The sequence below is a fragment of the Mastomys coucha genome, unplaced genomic scaffold, assembly GCF_008632895.1.
Source record: "Mastomys coucha isolate ucsf_1 unplaced genomic scaffold, UCSF_Mcou_1 pScaffold23, whole genome shotgun sequence".
NCBI classification, from domain to species: domain Eukaryota; kingdom Metazoa; phylum Chordata; class Mammalia; order Rodentia; family Muridae; genus Mastomys; species Mastomys coucha.
This window is the reverse complement of record NW_022196906.1, coordinates 89726739-89751013: the sequence shown is the minus strand read 5'-3', so window position 1 is coordinate 89751013 and position 24275 is coordinate 89726739. Positions and strand designations below refer to the sequence as shown.

The following is a 24275-nucleotide window of genomic DNA, read 5'->3' as shown; positions in this document are numbered from 1 at the left end:
GCAAAGGCGTTCAGCAGTTCTCTGCCCTACTTCTGTAGCTCTTCTCATTTTTGTGTGTTTATTTGATTTTGGGAGAGAGAGCCTCATATAATTTTTCTTTTAAAATCACCACACCAACCACAGCGGCTCATGTCTATAATACCATTACTTGGGAGCTGGGGCAAGAGAAATTACAAATGTGAGGCAGCTTAGGCGACATAGTAGCATAGTGAGATCCAGACCAGCCTAAGCCACATGGTGAAACTGTGCCTCAAAAGTAACTCAGTAAACAAATATTAGATTATCTTAAAACAGAAGTGAAGTCTATTAAATTTTAATATAGATTTTAAAGCACTAGGGTTAAAAGGAAGGCACGCAAGATGAAAAAAAAAAAAAAGATACACCTGAGAATGTAGAGATAGGAAAATCAATAATTAAATGCCAGCCTTGGATGACAGCAAGTTCGAGAGCAGCCTGAGCTAAAACACACCTGATCAGAGACGGATGAGAGGGTGAAGGTATTTACTGAACAGCCCTGAGATCTAAGCAAAGGTAGAAGGAGGGACCTACATATGCGGGTTGCGCCATGTCCACCCACACACATCACACACACTAACAAATACAAATGTCTTTTTCAATTTTCCTACACATACAGCCAGCATGAACTGGACTCAGTGCAGTATCAGAGAAATTCATAAAATAGAAAAGAGCACCTGAATACTGAAAATACATTATATACATATATGAAATTCTCAAATAAAATATACTAAAATACTTAAAAGATAAAAATAACATCACAAATATACATAATAATAAAAAACAAAAAATTAGATTACTTTATAACCTACTAAAATACATTTATGACAGAAAATTAAGTCTTTCCACAGAAGATATGATTTTAACTCATCAAGTTTTATGAGCTTTCTATGTATAGATTCTGGGTAAATATTATTCCCTATTATTTTTCTCTTGCTTAAAACGCTGAAGGTGGCAATGTGCTCACTAAAATGCTCTTTTCTCCTTCCTCACAGATCACTTAACGCTGCCAACAGACATAGACAGATACTAATGAAGTAAGCTAGCAGGTCTGGCTTCAAGGATCACTGAGCCCAGAGCATGGCTGTAAGGACTACAGCTGCTTGTCTCTATGCATCTGCTTCACTTCTGTGCTCAGTATTCAATACTGTATCACACTTCCTAAAAACTAGGCTTCTCAACAGCACTGCAGTACTCAAGCAAATAAAAAGAAAGTGACAAAAGGCTGGAGATGTAGTTCAATAATTACCAGGAGTCTGGGTTATATCCCCAGTATCATATAGAGAGAAGGATAGTTAAAAAATTAGGAAGTTAGCCGGGCGTTGGTGGCGCACGCCTTTAATCCCAGCACCTGGGAGGCAGAGGCAGGTGAATTTCTGAGTTCGAGGCCAGCCTGGTCTACAGAGTGAGTTCCAAGACAGCCAGGGCTCGAAAAAAAACAGAAAAAAAAAAAATAGGAGGTTAACAGAATCTAACTATTTCAGAAGACTAAGTAAGAAACAACCAACAAAAAAGTTGTTTGCCCAGATCAATGAACCTGACAGAGCCAAGTGCAATCCTGTTTAGTATTCTCTGTATCTTCTTAGCAGAGATCAGCACAGATCGAAATCTCTAAATGTTGCCTAAATGATGAATGCTTAAAATAAAGCCAAAGGAGCCAAAATGTTTATGGAAAAAATTTACCATAATATTTCTGCACCTCAATTTCTGTTTTCTGTCACGTATTAAAGGCAGTTATACTACATTAAGTAAGATGACACATATAAAGTCAATAAAACACAATAAAAGTATAAGCAATCAATGTCGGGGGGAAATCAGTGCTTATTCCCCAGGAAAACTTGATGCTTCTTCTTCCAAAGTAAATAATGACTAATTTATATAAAGGAGAAATAAAACTACAATACAAATTGCAATTTTAAAACAGAAAAAAGCTGGGCAGTGGTGGCACATGCTTTTAATTCTAACTCTTGAGAGGCAAAGGCAGGTGCATCTCTATGAGTTCCAGACAAGCTTGGTCTACAGAGCAAGTTCCAGAACAACCAAGGCTACACAGTGAAACCCTGCCTCAACGAAACAAAAAACAACCCCCTCTCCCCCCAAAAAAACAACGAAAAAAAAAAAAGAAGAAGAAATGTTTTCAATTACAATTAAAAAGGTTAAGTATCTTAAATGCTTTTAAAAGATTTTGTTTTCCTTTTGTATTGACCAATGTTAAAATTACCTGAAAATTTTTCATATGTGACTTTAAACTTTCCAAAATGTCAAGAAGATAATGGAACACGGAATATTTTCAGAAGTTGCTATCTTTGGTAATACTGGTGAGTCTCAGATATAAACCAGCCATGTGTGCTGATGCATGATGTTTATCCAAACTCAACAACTGCACACTCCTGCCTGTCTCCAAGTCTGTTAGTTAAAAACATAAGTTCTTCTTCCAGCTTCATGAGCACATTATGTTAAGCTCAAAAAGTCAATCTTTTGACCTCACCATCTGCCATGATCTCTTGTCAACTTTCAGACAATGTAGCTCCCACAGATGGTCTCAACATGCAAGCCCTTTTACATTCCAGTCACAATTTAGAGGCTCCAACATAAAACCCAAGGTAACATACTAACTAAAATTCAGGAAAAAGCAAGCAATCACTTTAATAATAATTTGTAGGCTTCTTTTATCAGCATATAAGACAGAATTCTAATAGTGCCAGTAAAAGAAGCTACAAAATTAAAGTTCTTCAAACAGAACATCGCATTACTAATTTTAGTAATCTCATGATTAAAAGTTTAAAGACATTAAACTCAGTAGTATGGCACTTGCTTAGCATGTGAGAGACTCTGGATTGAATACCCAGCACCATAAAAATACATACATAAACACATGAATTAATGAATAAACAACAAACTGGGAGTGTAATCTGGTATAAATTGTGTCCTCAGTTCTTTTTTGTTTTTAAAGATTTATTTATTTATGATATGTAAGTCAACTCCACTCGCTCAGTCCCCAGCCCAAAGATTTATTTATTATTATACATAAGTAGCTGACTTCAGATGCACCAGAAGAGGGCATCATTATGGGTGGTTGTGAGCCACCATCTGGTTGCTGGGAATTGAACTCAGGACCTTCAGAAGAACAGTCAGTGCTCTTACCTGCTGAGCCATCTTGCCAGTCCACGGCCCATATACCTTATTGATCCAATTTCAGTACCTTTAAGTGGGGATAAGGTATCATTACTCTGTGTGTGTGTGTGTGTGTAGGTACACGTGACACATCACACATGTTAAAGGAACTGGCTCTCTTCTTCCACCATGTGGGATCAAACTCAAGTCATCAACCTTGCGCTAAGTCCCTTCACATACCAGGCTACCTCTTTATTACTTTCCTAGCCTTTTTACAACTCTTCATATAACTTATTCCCCCGACTCATGGACTCTGTACAGGTTGTTTCTCTGTCTGAGAGTTTTACCTGATAAATTCCTCTTCAGATCTCTTCTCAGATGTCTCCCCTCAAGAAAAATAATCCCTTTTCCTCTTCCTAGACGAGGTCAGAGGCTTCTACTTACTGTACAGCCACTTTCTCTTTTCATAGCATACCCTGAGTTGCCATAATATATTTACTAATGTGATTATCAGACTGTGGCCTATTTCTGCCAACTAAAGTGTAAATTCTATGAGGACAGGGGTTCTGCTCATTTAGTTCACATATATGTATACATGCATATATACATACATATATACTATACACACACACAGTAGGAGCTCAGTATGAGTATTTTTAAATACATGAAAAATCTATCCAATACAACTTAGAAGTGGAAAAAAATGAAGACAAATATTTAGCACAGACATATATCTGAAATGTCAATAAACTACAAGAAGAATTCTGAGTATCATAGTCTCATCGCAATAAACAAAAGGATTTTAGAACAACATACTCATGTTTGGTAACTTTTTAAAGATTTCTTTCTTTCTTTCTTTTTTAAAGATTTATTTATTATTTATTTATTATAAGTACAATGTAGCTGTCTTCAGACACACCAAAAGAGGGCATCAGATCTCATTACGGGTGGTTGTGAGCCACCATGTAGTTGCTGGGATTTGAACTCATGATCAGTGAGCAATCGGTGCTCTTATCCACTGAGCCATCTCACCAGCCATTTCTTTATTTATTATGTATAGTATTCTGCCTCTATATATGCCTGCATGCTGGAAGAGGGCACCAGATCTCATTATAGATGGTTATGAGTCACCATGTGGTTGCTGGGAATTGAACTCAGGACCTCTGGAGGAGCAGCCAGAGTGCTCTTAAGCTCTGAGCCATCTCTCTAGCCCTTTGTATTTTGGTAATTTTCAAAAGTTATAATGTAAAATATATTTGTAGTAGAGAACATTTAACTTCACTGTTTGAGAAAAATCTCAATTTCTTCATTCTAGGCTATCCAGAATTCATTTTGTAGCTTGCACTGGTCTCAAATTTGTATTTAAACATTCTGTCTATCCCTACTAAGTACTAAGATTATTTGCATAAGCACTGCATTCAGCTTAATTTTACTCTTAATGTAAAATGAATAAGACATAAAAATTCATTTTTTTAAAGACAAGGCTTAGAGTTAAAAACACTAGCTCCCCTTCCAAAGGATCTGGGTTCAACCTAGCACCCACATGGTAGCTCTTAGCAGTCTGTAATTCTAGTTCTAGTGCCCTCTTCTGGCCTCTGTGGGCAGAGGTACTCACATGGTGCACAGACATACATAGGCAAAAACACCCATACACATCAGACAGAGAGAGAGAGAGAAAAAGAGACAGACAGACAGACGGACAGATGGACGTAAAAAGGACAAAGCTCGAGCTGGAGAGATGGCTCAGCGGTTAAGAGCACTGACTGTTCTTCCAAAGGTCCTGAGTTCAAATCCTAGCAACCACATGGTGGCTCACAACCATCTGTACAGCTACAGTGTACTCATATACATAAAATCAATAAATAAATTTAAAAAAAAGAAAAGCAGTCATTATTAAAAAAAAAAAAAAAAGGACAAAGCTCAGTGGAAGCATAATTGCCTTGCATATACAAAGCCCAATGTTTCAGTCCCTGAACCACACACATATAAGATAAAGAGTCCCAAAATGAGATAATTTCAGTCACAAAAACATCAATCTTGGATTATAACCTAACTATAAATATATGTGCATAAGTCCTCAGTGATAAAAATAATCTGAATAAGTGAAAAACAGACAATCCTTTATGCCTGAATTTACCTTTGTGACCTCAAGCGTAGTGCCTTACCTCTATAACTCATATCCCCCCTTTAAATGATAATTATTTTCACTTGATCTTGCTTAGAGATAGATCACTTGTATGTACAGTAAAAGGAACTTGTTGGTGTCCCAAGACAAACCACTGCTCTGCATGCAGAAAAAAATTAAACTATAAAGTCAAGGTCTGAAAGAACATGCCTTTGTGGGCTTCTAGGAAGATGGAGACAGAAATATTCTCCTGTAGCACCGGGAAAATGGCTTTGCTCTCTCTCTCTCTCTGAATGAGAATGTAACCTTGCTGATATTACATTGGTTTCAAATGCAGATCAGCGTGATACAGATAAATTTCTTTCTTTCTTTCTTTCTTTTTTTTTTTTTTTTTTTCCGAGACAGGGTTTCTCTGTATAGCCCTGGCTGGCCTCAAACTCAGAAATCCTCCTGCTTCTGCCTCCCAAGTGCTGGGATTAAAGGTGTACACCACCACTGCCTGGCCAGATAAATTCTTAAAAGAAAGCAGCACACATGACATTCCTTCTAAATAGTACAACTGATGAAGGGACAAATTTTCAAACTTTTATTTTTTGGTCAGTCAAGATGGTTCAACAGGCCTGTGACCAAGCTCTACGACCTGAGTTGGTATGAGAAAAATCAACTTCCCAAATCTGTCCTCTAATTTCCACACATACACCAGAGCAGATGCACGCCCATAAACATCAAGTAAGTAAATGTAATACACCTTCAAGATGGCTCATTGTGTAAAGGTGTTTACTCCAAAGCCAGACAACCTGAGTTCACGCCACAAAATGCACAAGGTGCAAGCACAGAAACTATTCCAACAAGCTGTCCTCTGCCCTCAGCACACTTGTCGCCCACACACACACGACCACACAAATGCATACATGTTCACACACAAAAAAACTAACGTAATAAAAATAAGTAATAACCCTGTTCTTAAGGTTGAGGATTGAGCCAAGGACTTTACATATGTTCAAATAACATTCTATTGCTAAGCTACAATCTCAGCTTAACACTATGCCTTTTCTTTTCTTTTCTTTTCTTTTCTTTTGAGATGGGGGGATCTCCCCTGGCTGTCTTGGAACTCACAGAGATCCTCCTGACTCAGCCTCCCAAGTACTGGGATTAAGGATGTACACCACCACATACATCCAGCCTATACATTGTTTAAAAAGAAAGAAACTGAATTATTTTTATGTTCACTGCTTATGTTTTAATTATTTTTTTAAATCCAGATTTATACAAGCTTTTACACAAATCCTACAATGACAAAACCTGGTTAATATTGTAATATTATAAAAAAACAATAATATCATATATATATACTAAAATGATGCAAAAATGTTACCTTAGCTTTATTAATTTATTTACTTATTAAATAAATTATTCCTGATCATCAGATAAGTATCAAACACCGAACAGCAAAGATAAAGCATTAAATGCCAACTATTAAAGGTGCCATAGAAAGCAATGACTAGTCTATGCCTTCATGGTGCTTACATTTTAACTATGACAACATCCATCTACAAGTGAACTTCACAATTAACCACTTAATGACAATTAATACAACTACCAAAATACACATAAAAGATAAATGAGAAGCCAGGTGGCGGTGGTGGCGCACGCCTTTAATCCCAGCACTTGGGAGGCAGAGGCAGGCGGATTTCTGAGGTGGAGGCCAACCTGGTCTACAGAGTGAGTTCCAGGACAGCCAAGGCTACACAGAGAAACCCTGTCTCAGAAAAACAAACAAACGAAAAAAGATAAATGAGAACATGGTGGTCTTACAGAAGACTTAAATTTGAGTTTGAACAAAGCACCAAAACAACAAAACATAGATATGCACTAAGTAAACAAAATCCTAGCAAATGCTGGCTGAGAGAAGAAAGAGGTACACTACAGCCAAGGGTAACTACACTACAGCACAGGGGGAAAATCAGACGAAGAACATAGAACAAAAGGGAGGGGGTGCTAAAAGATGGGTTAGAAGCCTGGTCATACAGAACAATGTCCCTTTTCAGATTAGTGGAAGCAGAACAAAGGTTTTAGATAAACAACTGTAATAGCTGAACAAGAAATTCAGGTTTCCAAAAGTCTAAAACTTATTTGTGTCCTAATTATTTACAATTTTACTACATTTGTATATATACTTATTTTGTGTATGATGAAGGGAGGACAGAATGCATGGAAACAGCCCTTATGTAGAGGTCAGAAAGCAGCCTTCAGGAGTCAGTTTTTCCTTTCTGTTTTGTGGATCCCAGGAATCAACTCAGATCCTAAGGCTTGACCACCAGTGCCTTTACCTACTAAGCTATCGTGCCAGCCCTACATTCTAATTCCTTCAAACAAACATAGCAATATCAATGACATTTGGGTTTCTGTTATTTTATTTGGAGATTGGATACTGCTATAGAGCACAGGCTGGCATGAAACCCTTTCTTACTGCCTCCAACCTCCTCTTGTCTGTCTCCCAAGGGCTAAGATTACAGTAGTAAATCACTATACTCTTTTCTACTTTCTTACTTGTTTTTGCCTCCTAATTTCCTTTTAAAAAGCAAGCAAAAAAAGACAGTGTCACAGAGAACCCAGGCTGACTATATAATCAAGGTTTAAGCCAAGCTTAAACTCTTGATCCTCCTACCTTCAATTCCCAAATGCTAGGATTAGAGGCAGTGCTAGAGATGGAACCAGGGCTTCCTGTATGTTAAACAAAGCAATTATTAACTATCCACTTCACATAAAAGAGCACTGAGAACCAGGCAGTGTTGGCACATGCCCTTAATTCCAGCACTTGGGAAGCAGAGGCAGGCGGATTTCTGAGTTTGAGGCTAGCCTGATCTACAGAGTGAGTTCCAGGACAGCCATGGCGACAGAGAAACCCTGTCTTGAAAAACCAAAAAAAAAAAAAAGAGCATTGAGCACTTCTCTACTTTACCATATAAATTCCCTGGAGTAAATTTCTCTCTCAATCTTTGGAAAAGCTGGTATGTTGCTAAATCCTTAACAACATTTTCAATATTCTTACTTAATGATAATAAAAGCTTAAGAAAATACATAAACAGAATGTGAAGATATATAAAAAGGTACATAGCAAGTAATTCTTTCATTGCCAATGAGTCACAGAACAAGTATATATTCCTAAGTATAATTCTAACAATTAACAGCAGTAGTTCTCAACCTGTGGGTTGCAGCCTCTTTGGGGCTCATATATCAGATGTCTGGGATAGCAGATATTTACATTACAATTCATAACAGTAGCAAAATTTACAGTTCTGAAGTAGCAATGAAAATGATTTTATAGTTGGGGGTCACCACAACATGAGGAATTGTATTAAAGGATCACAGCATTAGGAAAATTGAAAACCACAGCTCAAGAGACTGAGATCAAATTTGAGAACAGCCTAAATGACATATAACAAGACTCTGTTTAAAAGAAAAAGAGTGCTCGCTTCGGCAGCACATATACTAAAATTGGAACGATACAGAGAAGATTAGCATGGCCCCTGCACAAGGATGACATGCAAATTTGTGAAGCATTCCATATTTTAAAAAAAAAGATAGGTTGGTGGTACACACCCACCACTCCGGAGGTTCAGCCGCAGTAGAAGACTCCCGAGGCTACATAGAGAGTTCCAAGCCAGTAGGGGACATAACAAGACCCTATTTCAAGAAAGAAAGTTCCATAATACACTCATTTTCAAAAAAATAATTTACAGCCTGGTCTACAGAGTGAGTTCCAGGACAGCCAGGACTACACAGTGAAACCCTGTCTTGAAAACCAATAAATAAATAAATAAATAAATAAATAATTTAATTAAAGAGCTTATACATGCTCACAATTTTTAAGCAATAAATTCAAACACACACACACACACACACACAGAGTAAACTTCTTTCAAACTTTGTCCCCTTACCTCATCCACAGTTCTCACCACTAGATAAGTAGAATAAATAAAAATTTACTAAAATGTATTTGTTTTTGGTTGTTTATATTCCAAAAAAATAAACTATATTATTAGTACCTGAAAATAGTCTGTTCATAAATATTTAAATCTAAATCTACTTATTTATCTCTCTATGCTGTAAAGATGGTTCGGCAGTAAAAAGCTTTGTCTGCTCTTCCAGAAGACCTGGGTTCAATTCCCAGGAGCCACATGGCAGCTCACAACCATCTGTAACTCCAGTTCCAGGTATTCTGTTGCCATCTTCTGGACTCCACAGGCACCAGGCATTCATGTATCACACAGACATTTCTGCAGACAAACACTTATGCACATAAAATAAAATAAATTAAAAATATAAAAGGCTGTAGAGATGGCTCAGTGGTTTAGAGCATTCACTGTCTGCTCTTTGAGAGGTCCTGAGTTTTTCTGGTTTTGACAATCTACTGCAGTAATTCATATGTTATCACAAGAAGGAAGATGAGCAATGGGTATGTGAAACCTCTCTGTAGTAGTGTACAACTTCTTGAGTCTACTGCCATTTTAAAATAGAAGTAAGGGCTAGAGTCGATAGCTCAGTGAAGATTGGAGTTCAAATCCCTAGAACCAACATAAAGCCAAGCGCATAGCACATGTTCATAATCTCAGTAGTTCTTCAGTGAGAGCAGAAGCCAAGATAAGAGGATCAGAGCACTTCAGCCAGGTAGTCTGGTTTACAAAGCAATGAAAAAAAACAAAGAAATCTGATTTCAAACAAACTAATGGAAGACAGACACCAAAAGCCATCTTCTGACCTCTACACACATGCCATGACACATGCACACCCAAACATACATTATACACACTCACATTATACACAAACACACATGCAATAAGAATCAGATATGTCCGGGTGATGGTGGCACACGCCTTTAATCCCAGCACTTGGGAGGCAGAGGTAGGTGGATTTCTGAGTTCAAGGCCATCCTGGTCTACAGAGTGAGTTCCAGGACAGCCAGGGCTATACAGAACAAAAACAAAAAACAAACAAACAAAAAAGAATCAGATATGGTGGTATGGGTCTGTAACTTCATACTTTGGAAACTAATCTAGGAGACTCATAAGTGCAAAGCCAGCCTGAGCTACACAGCAAGTCCCTGACTTAAGAGAAAGACAGATGGAGATAGAAAATTTGGCCATGTAACTCTCTCTTACCTTTATTTGTCAATGTACTATCAAGGCAAAAAAGAGAAGTCAAATGATATAAAACAAAACAAACAAAAAACAAAAACAAAACCGGACACTGAAATGCCATGTCCCAGCACCTTTTTTTACTTCCCTATTTCCAACCCACCCCATTATTTCTCTGCAGAAACAGTCATCATCCTGGTCTTCATATTTCTTATGTATTTGCTTTAGGTTTCTTTGTACTTTCTTTTCAAGCCAGGGCCTCTCTTATGTAGCCCTGGCTATCCTAAAACTTGCTGTCTAGAACTAACAGAAATACACCTGCCTCTGCCCCACTAACTGCCACCTGCTCAAGTTTCTTTAACAAACAAATAAATAACATAAAAATATTATGCTATTGTATTTTTTAAGGGGCCTAAGGATCACATCAAGGCCAAGTATGTAGCTCAGATGGTAGAATATTTACCTGACATAGACAAAACCCTGAGTTCTATTCCCACCACAGTTAAGTCAGATGTGGTGGCACATACCTATAATCCTGGCACTCAGGAGGTAGAGGCAAGATGTTCAGAAGCACAAGGCTATCTCTGGCTATAGAGTTAAGGCCAGCCTGGGCTATATGAAACCCTGTCTTAAAATAAAGTAAAATTAAAATAAAGTAAAACTGGTGCTTATGAACCAATACATGACAAGCATGATCAACAGTGGTACTTACATCTTGACACTAACCAACAGTCCACTCAATAGGAGGTACTTTGTGCCTAGTACTATACACCTTGTCAAGTACCCATGGTTGGTAAGGAAAATGGAACTGGGGCTGGCAAGATGGCTCAGTGGGTAAGAGCACTGACTGCTCTTCCAAAGGTCCTGAGTTTGGATCCCAGCAACCACATGGTGGCTCACAACCACCCATAATGAGATCTGATGCCCTCTTCTGGTGCGTCTGAAGACAGCTACAGTGAACTACGCGGAGCAAGCGGGGGTCGGAGCTAGCAGGGCCAGAGCGAGCAGGGCCAGCAGAGGTCCTGAGTTTAATTTCCAGCAGACACACACATGATGGCTCACGGCCATCTGTACAGGTACAGTGTATTCATACACATAAAATAAATAAAATAAATCTTTAAAAAAATCCATAAAAAAATGAAGCTAGTACTACCTTGGAAGCTTCATCCCTTTGGGCCAACTTTCATAATGAGAGAAGGTGCTATGTATGCTCCAAAAACAAAAACAAAAACAAAACAAAATAGAATCATCAATCTTACCCCAGCAGCGAACTCAGTAAACTAGCTCTGGAAAGGCATGCCCATTGGTGCAATACAGGCATCAATATGTCTGGATTTAAGGCCTATAAGACAGAACCCATATTTGACACCATTCTAGGGCCAAAAATCTGTAGCTAGATAGGTTTTAGGTCCTGGGGGAAAATCTAGTCTTTTCGAGACAGGGTTTCTCTGTGTAGCCCTGGCTGTCCTGGAACTCACTCTGTAGACCAGGCTGGCCTCCAACTCAGAAATTCACCTGCTTCTGCCTCCCAAGTGCTGGGATTAAAAGCATGCGCCACTGCTGCCCAGCAAAAATCTACTCTTATTATTCTGCTTAATGGACACAGTATTTAAATGACTCCTACTGACTTATTGCTATACATATAGATTAGTGCATCTCTCAACCCTCATTAGAGAAGTTGTTTCTCTCAATAGATAACAGTTAAAATAGAGGCTCATATCTGATCAATACATACAGACCCAGATCTGATCAATACACAGAGATCCACATCTGGTCAACATAGAGAATAAGAGAATAAGGAGTGGTTCAGCTCTAAATGGGACAACTATATCATCTGTTATGTGACACAATTCTTGGAGTGATGTGAACAAACACTTGCCCCAGATAAGGAACTAACAACAAACCAAAGTGAGAATACTACCAAAGTTCGACGTGGTGAACCAATGAGTTTTATTGGGGTTACTTACAGGAGCAGAAATGACTCCAAGACAGCTACATCACCAAGAGCTCACCACAGCTCATGAAAGCTGGAAACCTGGAGTTCACTACACAACTTGCAAGTAGCTCTACAGGTTGGAGAATATCACTTTCAGGAGTTTAGCTGATCTGAGAGTCTTCTAAGCAGCTCAGCTGCTCTGAGAATATCTCTCAGCAGTCCCGACTGCTTATATAAGCTTGGGGAGGAAGAGCTTGCTGAATCTGGTCAGTGTCAATGGCTTCATGAAACCTTTGGGTTGTTTATTTTCTGAGCTTAATGTACTTCCCTACAAATGGAATATTTTACTTTCCTTTAGAACACCCTGTCTTAATTAGCTCCCTTCCAAGATAGAGGCTTTCTCTCCAAGGAACTGTTACACAACACACCCTTCTCTGCACAGCTAATGGATCACAGAGGAAGAGGGACTGACAAAAGGAGTGTCAGAGCTGGAGGATGAGATGACTGTAAGGGAGCAGTGCTTTCCAGACACACAGGGCAGTGCACATACGAGTTCACAGTGATTCTCACAGAATGCCAAGACCTGTACAAGTTCATGCCAGGCAAAATCCTAGCAAGGAGAGGAACAGGTGGGCACAAAGTCCCCCAGCTGAACAGACACTGACAATGATAGCTTCTTGGGGCAGGAGAGTTAGTCTTCTTTAAGGGCGTGACCCCAGGTAGGTTAACACTCCAGTGCAAGTCCCACATGTCACTTTTGGAGCAGCACAAACTGGACCTCATGCGGTTTTAAAAAGATAGAAAAGTTGCATGGGTAGGGATGTAGAGGTGAGTCTGGAAGGATTAGGGGAAGAGGAGATAAATATGATCAACGTGCACCATGGGAATGGGGGAAGAAAGTGCCCTATGATTCCAGCACTCAGAAAGCTGAAGGATGGGGGCTGGTGAGATGGCTCAGCAGGTAAGAGCACTGATTGTTCTTCCAAAGGTCATGAGTTCAAATCCCAGCAACCACATGGTGGCTCACAACCACCCATAATGAGATCTGACATCCTCTTCTGGTGCATCTGAAGACAGCTACAGTGTTATTATAATAAATAAATCTTTAAAAAAAAAAAAAAAAAAAAAAAAGAAAGCTGAAGGAAGAGGATTGCTGGCCAGCCTCAACTATAGTGTGAGATACTGTCTCTAAACAAAAAACAAGAAAAAACAGGATTTGAGAATAAGAAAAAATCCTAAATCAGATATAGAGAAACTAAAGATGAAAACAGACATAATGGTTCTAGAACAGAAAGACAAGAAACAAGAGCTTATTAAAGAAATAGCCAGGTATGCGGGTGCAGACCTGTAATTCTAGCACCTGGGATGTAGTGGCAGGAGAGTTAGGACATGTAACCAGGCTGGTTTGCCTAAGACCATCTCAGAAGGCAAAATAAATGAAAAGTCATTAACCTGGATAGAAATGCAGACACCAATAAACACAAGGCTACTCAACACAGAGTAGAAAAACTCACACTCAACACTGCAGCTCTCACCAGCTTCCAGAACAATGACAGTTTAACAAGAGAGTAGGGTGGTCCTTTTCCAAGAAACTAACACACAAGGAAAAGACCTGCAATGACTGGGCTACACTGCACTAAGCCTTGGATCTGACAGCTTTTCATGGACAGAGTCCTTACCAGCGTTCCACTGCCTCACTCTCTATCCTCAACAAATGACCAAAGGGTTTCACCTGTGGAGGAAAAACTATAACATGAAATACAGAAACTAACAAAACAGGAAACACCAAAGTCATAAGCAAAACATGTACATATGGCCGTAGGAACAAGAGCTGATAAACTGGGCTGAGTATGGTGGCACACTTGTATAGTTTCAGTACTCAGAAGGCTAAGACAGAAGAAATGTCAGTTCAAGGACACTCTGGGCTACATAAGAAATACTTAAAAAAACAAAAACCAACCAACCCAAAAAACAAACAAAAAAACCCAGGCAAACAAAAGGATAAACTGTATTCAATGAAAACTGAATTTATGTTCAACAAAAACATGCTAACAGGGGCCAGCAAGATGGCTGAGTCAGTAATTTACCTGTAATGAATGAGCAGCACAGTGGATGAACAGTGACCGCTGGAGCCCTGATACTTGCTGCCCAGTCAGCCTAGCCAAACTGTTGGTTCCCAGTTAAGTGAGAGACCTTACCTCAAAAAATAAGGTTAAAAAAAAAGTGAAAAAGACACCAAATGTCAACCTCCAGCCTCCACAAGCATGTACACACACACATAAGTCAGGCACCGGCCTGGGCAACACAGCCAAATCCACCTAACAGAGGATGGTAAACACAAAGGACTTAGACAGAAAAATATGCAATATATATAAAGGCCCAATAAGAACATCGAAAAAATGCTCACTACCACTAATCATTAGTGAAATACAAACCAAAACCACAGCCGGGTGGTAGTGGCGCACACTTTTAGTCCCAGTACTTGGGAGGCAGAGGCAGGTGGATTTCTGAGTTCAAGGCCAGCCTGGTCTACAGAGTGAGTTCCAGGACAGCCAGGGCTACAAAGAGAAACCCTGTCTCGAAAAACCAGAAAAAAACAAAAAAACAAAAAAACAAAAAACCACAATGAGATACCAACTCACACCCAACAGAATGATCAAACCTTGTACATATATGCACATGCATGTATCCATATCCTGCTTCAACATATATTTAAACATTCATGTCCAAAGTAGCAGTAATCTCAGTAGGTAAGAAAAAGATGTAGAAAAAAGCTAAGTATCTACTGAAAGACGAAATTATAATCACAGTGGAATGTAATACTACATTAAAAAGGAAGAGCTTTAAAAAGGAATGAAATTCTCATATATGCTGTAACACTAATGAAGCCTAAGGACATTATCACAAGTGAAAACACCCAGTCACTGAAAGATAAGCATTTTATGACTTAATGAAGTAACTAGAGAAGCTGACATCATAAAATAAGATGGTACTGTTGGGCCTTGGGAAAAATAAAACAGGGAACTATTAAAGAGTTTCAGTGCTGGGAGATAAAAGACCTACTAAAGAAGGACGGTGGTTGGTGACTGCACCACAGAATGAACAAACCTGAAAACACTGACTGGGGGTTGTTCATTTGTTTGTTTTGAGACAGGGTTTCTCTGTGTAGCCCTGGCTGTCCTGGAACTCACTCTGTAGACTAGGCTGGCCTCCAGCTCTGAGATCTGCCTGCCTCTGCCTCCTGAGTACTGGGATTAAAAGTGTGCATTACCACCAGCTGGTTATTTAAGAACAGCTGTGTTCTTAAAAACAGTTGAGAGAGTAATTTATGTTACATGTATTTTATTAAAAAAAAAAAAAAAAGGACTAGGTTAATATCTCAACAGTAAAGTGATTGCTTGGGATAGCATGGAAAAAGCCCTGGGTTTGGTCCCTGGTATTGGTCAGGGGGTGAACCTTGGACCAAAAAGCAGGCAGAAAGAAAAACAGATTATCTACAAAGGAATGACATACTACACAAGATCTCTCAACAATGCTAGAAACAAAGTAACTCCCTCAAGGTACTCAGGAGGATTAGTATCAAACCCTAATATCAAATTGGTTTTCAAAATGCCAGTGGGGAACTAGAGAGATGGCTCAGTATTAAGATCACTTGCTGGTCTTGCAGAGGACCTAGGCTTGATTCCTACTACCCACATTACAGGTCACAATTGCCTGCACTCCAGCTCCAGGAGAACTGATGCCCATTTCTGCCTTCCTCAGGTACCTACACATGGGCATACAAACACAAAGACATATGCATATACATAAACATTTTTTAAAAGTCTTTTTTTTTAAACTCAGAGGAAATAAAGACATTTTCAAAAGTTGAGTTTCAAAGTTACATGTGGTGGTATATAGCTGCAATCCCAGAAATTTGGAATTTGGACAGTAGGATCAAGAGTTCAAGGCTATTCTAACTATAAAGTGCCTGAATGACACTGAAATCTGTCTTAAAAAAAAGTTGGGGGGGGAGGGGGCTAGAGAGATGGCTCAGCAGTTAAGAGTACTGACTGCTTTTCCAGAGGTAATGAGTTCAAGTCCCAGCAACCACATGGTAGTTTACAACCATCTGTAATGAGATAGCATGCCCTCTTCCGGTGTGTCTGAAGACATCAACAGTGTACTCATATAAATAAAACAAATAAAGCTTAAAAAAGAAAAGGTTGACTTTCAACAGACATTCAACCCTTCCAACAGCCAGGTATGGTGATACACACATTCAATTCCAGTACTCAGAAGACAGAAGCAGGACAATCAGGAATTCAAGGCCAGCCTCAACTATTTATCAAGCTCAAGGCCAGTCTAGATTGCAGGCGCCCTTTTACAATGTGTTTCCAGAACAGAAAATACTCAAAATTCAAAGCAAATTCAAGAGAGGGGACCACAAAAATATATATGTAAACATCCATCAGTTCTGTGGGTGCTTACTAGTTTAGAGATAAAGCAAGAGGTGAAAAGAAGGGAGCCACTCTTGGCACTCTCTTGTCCTGCCTCCTGCTGCCGTTAGTTGAACAGCTCTGCTTCAGTGTGTGTATGTCTTCATGTGCAGGTGCCACAGAGATCAGAGGTGGGTACTGGAGCCCTTGGAGCTTCTGGACTTACAGTCTCTTGAGAACTGCCTGGTGAGGGTGCTGGGTGCTCAACTGTGGTCCTCTAATAAAACATGAACCCTCAACCTTTGAGCCATTACTACAGCTCTCCCTAGGCATTTCTTACCCTGAGGAGTTGGTGATCAAGATTAACCATCGCCAGCTGAAGAGACAGCTCAGTGCTTAAGAGCTGTTCTTCCAGAAGACCTCAGTTCAATTCCCAACACCCACATCAGCCATGCACAACTGCCTGTAACTCCAGTTTCAGAATATCCATCACCTTCTGGCCTCCATTGGCATCCGCACCCATATGTATATATATATATACCTATATACAGACACTCAAACATGAAATTCTTTAAAATTAAAAATTTTTAAATAAAAAAAATTAAGCATTGCACTCTTGATGGTTACAAAGTTATATGTAGCTAAACAAAGAGTATTCTGAGAACTACATTGTTAGGTGAGTCTGTTAAGCAAACATTATCACAGAGCTAATCAAACCTAGATGGTGGGGCTGGTGAGATGGCTCAGTGGGTAAGAACACTGACTGCTCTTCTGAAGGTCCTGAGTGTGGATCCCAGCAACCACATGGTGGCTCACAACCACCTGTAATGAGATCTGACGCCCTCTTCTGGTGCGTCTGAAGACAGCTACAGTGAAGAGAGCAGAGGTCCTGAGTTCAATTCCCAGCAGCTAGACACATGATGGCTCACGGCCATCAGTACAGCTACAGTGTACTCATACACATAAAATAAATAAAAATAAATAAATTAATTAAAAAAAACCCTAGATGGTACAAACTCCACACTATGGTAATACTGTGTGCATGTGCACGTATATGAATGTGCACACGTGATGCAATTAAGATTCGTGATCAACACAAACTCTCAGGCTGGGGGCAGCATAACAAGGCATACGGTTTTACAGTATACTTTTTCTCAATAAGTAGAATAAAGATACTCTAAAATGATGATGAAAAAGCATAATGTACTAAATAGACCAGTAACATGATTCATTGTCACTATCAAGTATTATGTATTATATGCATTATATTCTTTTATGACTAGCACCTCTACCAATACACAAATAAGGTGTTAACCTACAATGGACTACATCACTAAGTGACAGGAATTTTTATCACCATAATACCCTTATAGGACCACTGTCATGTATATAGTCAGCTGCTAACTGAAACATTATGCATCTCATGACTCTGCTACAGTTATGTAAAACTGTTAATATCCAGTCTGGTGAGACACTAGTCATCACAAAGCATGAAAATCTGACTTAGGATCCCTAGTACCCATGTACAGAAGCACACATCTGTAACCCTAGCACTGGCAGGGAGTTGCAACAGGTGGATGCTGGGGCTTGCTGCATACATACATACACAGGAAAACATACATGCACAACATACACAAAAACCTGTTAACACTAGTGGAAATGGAATAATGACCATCACAGACATTTTACATTACTTTCCTAACTTTCTTTTCTACTTTCTATGACCTAAAATGAGTTCAAAGTGGAACATTAGGGCTGGGATAGGGCTCAGTTAGTAGAACACTTGCCTGAAATTAGAGCATGAATAAAGCTCTAATTTCAATCCCCAGCACAAACAAAAAACAAAACAGGTATAGTAGTTCAGGCCTGTAATCCCAGCATGGGGAAGGAGAGGGGAGAAGGATCAGAAGTTCAAGGTCCTCCTTGGCTCTACAGTGAGCTCAAGGCCAGCTTGAAATCTTGTCTCAAAAAAAAAAATTATTGGGGCTGGAGAGATGGCTCAGTGGTTGAGAGCTTCCTGTTCTTCCAAAGGACCCACATTTGATTCCCAGCACTTATATAAGTGTCTCAGAACTGCTTGTAACTTCAACTTCAAGAGACTCAACACCCTCTTCTGGCCTCTTGAGGGTAACTGCACACACATAGCACACATTCACACATGCATACACACATAGAAATAAAAATAAAATGATAAATCTTTATATATACATAAAGATATAGCATATCCTAGCATGTGCAAAGCTCTGGTATTCCCAGCACTGCAGAGGTGGGAAGAAGGGGAAGAGAGAGGGGGAAAAAGGGGGGAAAGAAGGGAGGAGGGAGAGCAAAAAGAAGGGAGGAAGAGAGGGACCAGGGTTATAACCAAAAAAAAAAACATTAAAAAAGAGGGAAGGATACAGATCTAACCCATCCCTAAGTCAATATAGTCTCCCTGGGAAGAAAGGGCTCAGAACTAGACAGAGGTGTTACAAGAGTGCTGGTAATTATCTGCCTCTGGTCTTGACAGGTAGTTATATTCAGTGAAAATTCATCAACTGGGGGCTAGAGAGATGGCTCAGCGGTTAAGAGCATTGACCGCTCTTCCAAAGGTCCTGAGTTCGAATCCCAGCAACCATATGGTGGCTCACAACCATCTGTAATGAGATCTGATACCCTCTTCTGGGGTATCTGAAGACAGCTACAGTGTAGTTATATATAATAAATAAATAAATAAATAAATCTTTAAAAAATTCATCAACTGGTATGATTATTAAATGCAGAGTTTTTAAAATATATCATATTTCCTCCAAATTATTTTAATTTTTAAAAAAGGTTTATTTGTTTTATGTATGAGTACACTGTAGCTGTCTTCAGACACACCAGAAGAGGGCATCAGATCTCATTACAGATGGTTGTGAACCTCCATGTGGTTGCTGGGAATTGAACTCAGAACCTCTGGAAGAGCAGTCAATGCTCTTAACCCCTGAGCCATCTCTACAGCCCCAAAGTATTTTTTTTAAGATTTATTTATTTATTATTTATATGAGTACACTGCAGCTGTCCTCAGACACACTAGAAGAGTGACTTGGATCCCATTATAGATGGTTGTGAGCCACCATGTGGTCGCTGAGAATTGAATTCAGGAACTCTGGCAGACCAGGAAGCTGGCTGAGCCATCTCTCCAACCCCTCAAAGTATTTTAATTTAAAATAAATTATTTATTTTTATTTTATGTATATTCATGTTTTTCCTGCATGTATGTAATACTGGCAGAGGCCAGAGGAGGGCATACAATCTCCTAACTAAAGTTGTTAGCCACTGTTGATGTTGGGACTCAAACCCTGGTCCTCTGGAAGAGCACATGTGCTCTTAAAAGAGTTATGTACTTTATGCATCTGAATGTTTGCCAGCATATATGTATCTACACTATGTGCTTGCCTTTGCCTTTGGAGGCCAGAAGAGGATGCAATATCCCCTGGGACTACAGTTGCAGGCAGTTGTGAGCTACCATGTTGGTACTGAGAACTGAACCCAGGTCCTCTGCAAGAACAGCAAGTGCTCTTAATCACTGAGGTGCTTCTCCAGCCTCCACTTCAAATATTTTTTATTGTTTTTCGAGGCAGGGTTTTTCTGTGTAGCCCTGGCTGTCCTGGAACTCACTGTAGACCAGGCTGGCCTCAAACTCAGAAATCCGCCTGCATCTGCCTCCCAAGTGCTGGGATTAAAGGCAAGTGCCACCACCGCCCGACCACTTCAAATATTTTTAAGATGGTTTTATCTCCAGGAACAAAGATATTAGGAAGATTTAAAATCCGTTCAATTTAAAGTAGTCCAATACTAACATAAAAAGTCAAAAAGGCAAGGCCACTAGGCCTAGCAGAATTCTGAAATTAAACTCAGCCTACTACTCTCCTTATTTTGGACACCAGATCTCCTGTGTTTTGAAAGAAATACAGAAATGTACACAAGATAATCAAGACACAGAGTAAGAGTAGACAAGATAGAGTGCCTAACTGGAGAGCTACCCAACACCAACAAGATTTAGTCTGTGAAAACTGTGCCAAACTGACAAGATGTAGGTTAACTGGGGTAGGAAGACCCCTCATAACTGGGAGCAGCACCATCCTCTGGGATGGGCTCCAGGCTGCATAACAGGTAGAAAGCTAGCTCTCTGCTTCCTGACTGCAGCTGCAACATGACCAGCTGCCTCAAGCTCTTGCTGCAGTGACTTCTCCACTGTAACAGACTGTGCCTCAAATAGTAAGCCAAAATAAACTCTTCCTGGAGCTGGAAGAATGTCTCAGTGGTTAAGAGGATCGCTGTCCTTCCAGAGGACCTAGAACCTAGATAAGCACCTAGCACCCACGGCAAGTGGCTGTTATCTCCCATAACTCCAGCTCCAGGAGAGCAGACACTCCTTTCTGGACTCTGCAGATATCCACATTCACATGACAGAAACACAAGCACATATTACACAGAAGTAATAATAAAATAAATCTTTTTAAACATAAAATAAACCTCTTCCTTTAATTTGTTTTGTCAGATATTTCATCACAATAAAAAAAAAAAAGAAAAGAAAAAGTAACTGAGACAGTGGATGTCACAACGTACAAATTAGAGCTGGGCATGGTGACTCACTGTACAATCCTAGCACGCAGGAGGAAGAGGTGGGCAGAATTCTGTAAGTTTGAGGCCAGCCTGTTCTGTATAGGAAGTTCTGGGCCAGCTGAGGCTACCTACATAGTGAGACCCTGTCTCAGAAAAAAAAAAAAAAAAAAGAAAGAAAAAGGAAAAAGAAAAAAGAGAAAGGAAGGAAGGGGGTAGAAAGGAGGGAGGGAAGGAAGGAAAAGGAAAAAAAGAGGACGGGGGCTGGAGAGATGGCTCAGTGGTTAAGAGCACTGACTGTTCTTCTAGAGGTCCTGAGTTCAATTCCCACTAACCACATGGTGGCTCACAACTACTTGTAATGGGATCCAATGCCCTCTTCTGTTGTGTCTAAAGACAGCAACAGTGTACTCACATACATTAAATAATAAATAAATCTTAAGGAGGGGAGGAAGGAAGGAAGGAAGGAAAGAAAGGAGAAAGAAGGCTTGGGATTTTACACATAAGCACGTCACTAAAAAATAGGTTGGTTATTCAAAGCAGATACAGATTAATTATAAATTCATCCAAGTGGCTACCAGTATAACAGAAATGGAGTCAGGTGGGCAGGGAGGAACCATTACAATATATGCCTACTGCTGTAGGAATCCTACCAACTAGATGTCAAACCAAAAATTCCTCTATCCTTCCTGTAACAGAAGTAAAAACTGAAAGCTGTGAGACAGCTTACGTATAAAGTGCTTACGTATAAACATGGGGGCCTGCTCTCAAATCCTCAGACCCAGTGGAAGGGCTGCATGTGCATACAATCCCAGCATCAGCAAGGCAGCCTCAGGGCTTAGGGAACAGTAAGTCTAGACAAGTCAGTGAGCTCCCTGTTCAGTGAGAGACTGACTCAAAAAAACAAACTGCAAAATGACTGAGGAAGACACGAGACACCCACCTCTGGCTTCTACATTCATGTGTGCACACACATGCACCAGCACCTGCATGGGCAGGTACACATGAACACATGCAGACCAAAAAACTCAGAAAATGTTTTCACCCAAGAACAATATGAGTTAAATTCATTCTTTGCATGTATGTATGTATGTATGCATGTACGTATGTATGTATTTAAAAATAAGGTCTTGCCGGGTGGTGGTGGCGGCGGCGGCGCACGCCTTTAATCCCAGCACTTGGGAGGCAGAGGCAGGCAGATTTCTGAGTTCGAGGCCAGCCTGGTCTACAGAGTGAGTTCCAGGACAGCCAGGGCTATACAGAGAAACCCTGTCTCGAAAAACCAAAAAATAAATAAATAAATAAAGTAAAAAAAATAAAGTCTTACTATATCACCCAATCTAATGTTTAGCTTCAAGATTCCTATGTAGCCAGGCTGACATGACTCATACTTCAATGTCCTGGATGATGGGAAAACAACCTTCAAATTCTTCTCTGTACAGTGATTTTATCATATATGCATATGTTTATATGCATGTATGTGTATTTACATAAGTATAGGCATGGATATACAAACACATGCACATACATACCTCTCTCTTCAGCAGTTTGTCAGAATGCTTATTTCCATAGAAACCTAGAACAAAGTGCAGAGAGAAAAAAATCTTTTTATGTAGTATTTTTTGTTTTTATAAGAGACATATACAACCTCTCGTTTTTAAACACACCATTTTCATGGTTACATATTTAACTTACCACGCATACCCGTATCCCTGTTGATAACAGCTGCATTAGCCACAGCATCTTTATGAAGTATTATGACTAGTAACAGAAATGGCCATTATGATTACTATTGTATTTTTATCATCCCTCTGAAATACATTTAATTTTTTCTTTTCTTTCAATAGTTTTTACATTTATACAGCCTGTCCTGGGGGAAGCACACATGCCCCGGCACCTGTGTAGAGTCAGCTCTTCTTTCCCCTCCATGTGGAACATCAGGTTCACGCGGCAAAAGCCTTTACCTGAACTATCCTGCCAGTGCTTTTTCCACAGTTTTTACGTTTTATGTCTTTTCATAATACTCCTCTTTATTTTTTGCTTTCACCAATTTAATTTCTAATAAGTCAAGCCTTTAATGTAGCAAGAGAAAAATAAAGCTTAAATATTTTGTTACAAAGAACTCTGCTTGGAACTGAGAGATGGTTCAGTGATTAAGAGCATTTACTACTCTTGCAAAGGACCCAAGTTCAATCTCCACAGGGCTATTCACAGCAGTCTGTAATTCCAGCTTCAGGAGTCTGACACCTCTGGCTTGCTCTGACAGCTGCACTCAAAGGGAAACACACAGACACAGACACAATCACATACATATAATTTTAAAAAAATAAAAGTAAGCCTTAAAAATTAATGTATGACAGAGGATGGTGGCGCATGCCTTTGATCCCAGCATTCAGGAAGCAGAGGCAGGCAGATCTTGTGATTGTGAGGCCAGCCTGGTCTGATAGAGAAACCCTGTCTAGGGAATATATGTATTTGTGTACAGATGTATGTTCGTATGTACAAACATATGTATGTATGTGTATAATGTATATATTTTTTAAAATTTTAAGCCTGCTTAACAATATACATCTAAGTAGAAATTCATGGGATGGAGAGATGGTTTCTCCATCTCTCCATCTTTCAGCAGTGGTTTCTGTTCTTGCAGAGGGCTAGACAGAGTTCAGTTCCCTGCGCCCTTGTAGGCTCACAACTGCCCATAACTACAGTGCTAGGGATCTGATGACCTCTTCTGATCAATGTAGGTGCCTACACATAGGCACATCCACACAGGAATACACATATAAATAAATGTCATTAAAGAGAACTGGCAAGACTAGGCATGGTAGACTGTGCCTAGAATTTCAGCCAAAAAAACAATTGAGTTTGAAGAAAATAGCAAGACCCTATTTAGTTGGTTCTCTAGTGAGAAGTGCTAGCCCATACTTGAGTATTTACAGCTGTCT

At 39.6% G+C, this 24275-nt stretch overlaps 1 protein-coding gene and 1 non-coding gene across 8 annotated transcripts in view; one reads left to right on the top strand and one right to left on the bottom strand.

Annotated features, from left to right (window-relative positions):
* Tfdp2 (transcription factor Dp-2) overlaps window positions 1–24275 on the bottom strand; it is a 129428-nt gene that overhangs the window by 100976 nt on the left and 4177 nt on the right. For all 7 annotated transcript variants that reach the window (XM_031346172.1, XM_031346168.1, XM_031346162.1 and 4 more), the window contains exon 2: window positions 22863–22906. The gene's annotated coding sequence lies outside the window, so the exon portion shown is untranslated. The remainder of the gene's footprint in view (window positions 1–22862; window positions 22907–24275) is intronic.
* On the top strand, window positions 8723–8829 carry LOC116073996. Its single transcript, XR_004111990.1, has one exon. It is a non-coding gene; the product is annotated as a U6 spliceosomal RNA (small nuclear RNA).